General features: G+C 41.9%; 1 pseudogene; it reads right to left on the bottom strand.

Annotated features, from left to right (window-relative positions):
- On the bottom strand, window positions 1–1,506 carry LOC106303306 (annotated as a pseudogene).
- Window positions 1,507–3,010: the final 1,504 nt, after the last annotated feature.

The raw sequence follows: 3,010 nt of genomic DNA, 5'->3' as shown, positions 1-3,010 counted from the left end.
TTAGTTTTGGAAAGAAAAAAACTTTAGCTGGATATTGCCAGCTCTGGGAAGCACTTGCAGGTCTGTGCAGAATGTCAACTTTGCTTTTGCACTAGCATGAATATTAACCAGCTCAAGACATGGCAATTTCTCGAGGAATTTTTTCATTTGCCCCAGCTCTCCTTTAGTTCCGCATTAGTCGATTATCTCTAGGATTTTCACATGACATGAGGATAGGAATGAATATTCCGACAAGCATTCACAAATTATAGGTTCAGATTCTTCTCCATATTCATCATAGAAGTGCAAGGGTCCCTAAAATAGAAACATGGATGATCAATAGATGAAGTCTTCATTCAACATTTAGTTTTGAGATATGAAGAGCTTTCATATACCTTGATGACAAGAGTCTTTAGATTTGGAGACTTTTTAAGCAGTAGTGGCAGAAATTTCCAACTCGTACACGAGTGTTGGAACTCAGTTGCAATAGATACACGAGATAGTTTTTCGAACAGTTCAGCAAATGAAAATAATACCTGAAAAGGAAAAACAAACTAGTCATCAACTCCAACAACTACAGTCTTTAATCAGATAATCGAAACCTCAAGAAATATTTTCATTTTATAAGAAAAAAGACAGGAAAGTTAAAAGAATTTCTTATTCATGTTCTCAAGATGAAAAGAAAAAGTACCTTTGAGGTTCCAAAAGACGACAGGTCGAGGATCTCGAGATTTCTTAACCCTTCAATCAGATTCATTGGATTGCCTTCATTAAAAGATCCCCTAAACTCAAGAGAAAGCTTAGCTTCGATAAGGGAGTGGAGATTGACAATAGGCAAGTCTTGAAGTATCAAAAGAAAAGCTCCAAGGAAGACTATATGCGATTGCACCTTTACATGAAAGAGTGAGTCTCTCAAGAGTAGTACACGAAATAGTTAGACACTGTCTCGCATACCAAGGGCAACCAAGTAAGGTTAATTCCTCAAGCACATGACAAGCAGAAAGAAGAGCTTCAAACTCGAAACCAGAGAACCGAACACGAAAAAGAAACAGAGTCTTAAGAGAAGGAAGATAAGCATTCTCAGGAACCATAGCAAATTTAACGAGGCTTCCTAGTTTCAGTTTAACAATTGTCTTGCAAGTGAATATCTCTAAAGGCATTGTAATCACATCTTTAGTGAGTGTGTCCAGATCAAGATCAAGATCCAAGATACCACGGATCAGCACATTGATCATCCAACGATTGATATGAGCTGGTTCAACACTCTGTCGGATTTTCATAGAGAATCTCTTAATGGTAGAATCACTAGACACAACCAATACTCTGTCGACGAAGTCTATGAAACTCATGTTACTTTTGGGTTTCCAAAAGTCAACTTCAACTTCAACGAAGATGAAGATTCGGACTCATGGCAAACAGATTCCTCCATCTCTTTGAGAAAACAGAAGTTAATGCAGCTTCTTTTGTCGGAAGAAAAGATAGAATTTGGCAAACAGTCTCATCAGGTAAATCGCTGATCCTATCCATTTTTTTCGCCTAGAAAGCCTAGAGTCCCCGACAAAGGCTGTGGAGAAACAAAGAAAACTAACACGTAAAGAAAAAACTATGATTTAGGGTTGTCGGGTTTTATTGTATAATTTGAGGTTTGGTCTTGTTTTTTTTTTTTGGTAAAAATGTTAAAATTTTATACCATTTTCAGTTTTTTACAAAATTTACAAAGAGACACTAGTAGTAGAGAAAGGGAAAAAAAATCTAAACAACACAGGGAAGAAGAAGAAAAGGCAACATCAAGAGACTTAAAGAACAATCAAACAATCTTAACTCATAGAACTAAGAAGCATAGCAGAAGCTAGAGATTGACCAAATGAATGCATTGCCAAATGGAGATGACACCTTTGATGAAATATGAGACCACGCTGCAGTAGAAATTGGCTTGCCTGCTAACGCTGCTCCAAATGATTGATGCCATCTCCGGACAGCTTTGCAAACCTCAGTCGAAGAAACTCAATCCTCCAACCACCACCAGCAGTAGGAAATTGAGCTTCAAGAACTCCTACCACTACTCTTACCAAAAAGCTCTAGATGCGCCCACTGGGAAGTTCCACCTAAATCTCCAAAAGTTACCATTATTCGGTTCGGCTTCAGAACTAATGCGAACCATAGCAAAAACCGGGTGCAGTGAGAGCCACATTCTGATTTTGTTCTTCCAAACCTACGATTAGACTATGGATAAGCCCACCATTGTGAACCAAAAGATTCAACACTGGTGCTGGGATGACATATCCAAACATGAGGCTCCCTCGACGAACTGTCCCTCCCATGACCCACAAGAGGTTAAGAAACGCCGCCTCATGCTAAGCCCGAGAACCGGACCTATTTCCAAGAGCAACGCCAAAGCTACACTAACGTGGGAGAGCCGGTGAGCAACTCCGATGAACCGGAAAGGAAGACCATCCAAAAATAAACAACCGATGCAAAACGAACACCAAAAGTGGCGAAGACCGAGAGTGACAAGTTGGAGTAACCGCCGGAGGAGACCAAGAACAGGTCATAGACGGCCCGCCTCAACTCCGAGAACGGCAGCGGTACACGAACAACACAGCAGCAGTAGCTACTACACAACAGCCAACACAACCACGAGCTCGTCTCCGGAGAATCTCCGAAGTCCAACAGAACCGGAGAAGGTAGGAAGGTCTCACCTACTCGACCCGAGAAAACGAAACCACCTACGCCGGAAAACTCCTCACCAACCCGAAGCAAGACACCAAGCCACCGAATCTAGAGAGAGGAGACACCCACACACGACCACGCGCTCCCACCGCCACAGAGGAAACATATCTAGAAATTGAAAACATATATCTACTCCACTCCGCAACACAAAAGCCGACTTCACCGCCAGTACACCCAAGAACCAACCTCGTCTCGACACCACCACTCCACCAAGAGATACCTGAAGGTCACTCACCGAGGTAGAGATTCCTCCGTTTCTGCTCAGCTTCATCACAACAGGGTCGGAAACATATCAGCAGGG

The sequence above is a fragment of the Brassica oleracea genome, chromosome C1 (assembly GCF_000695525.1).
Source record: "Brassica oleracea var. oleracea cultivar TO1000 chromosome C1, BOL, whole genome shotgun sequence".
NCBI classification, from domain to species: domain Eukaryota; kingdom Viridiplantae; phylum Streptophyta; class Magnoliopsida; order Brassicales; family Brassicaceae; genus Brassica; species Brassica oleracea.
Note: the sequence above shows the minus strand (reverse complement) of the source record. Positions and strands in the feature narration are given on the sequence as shown.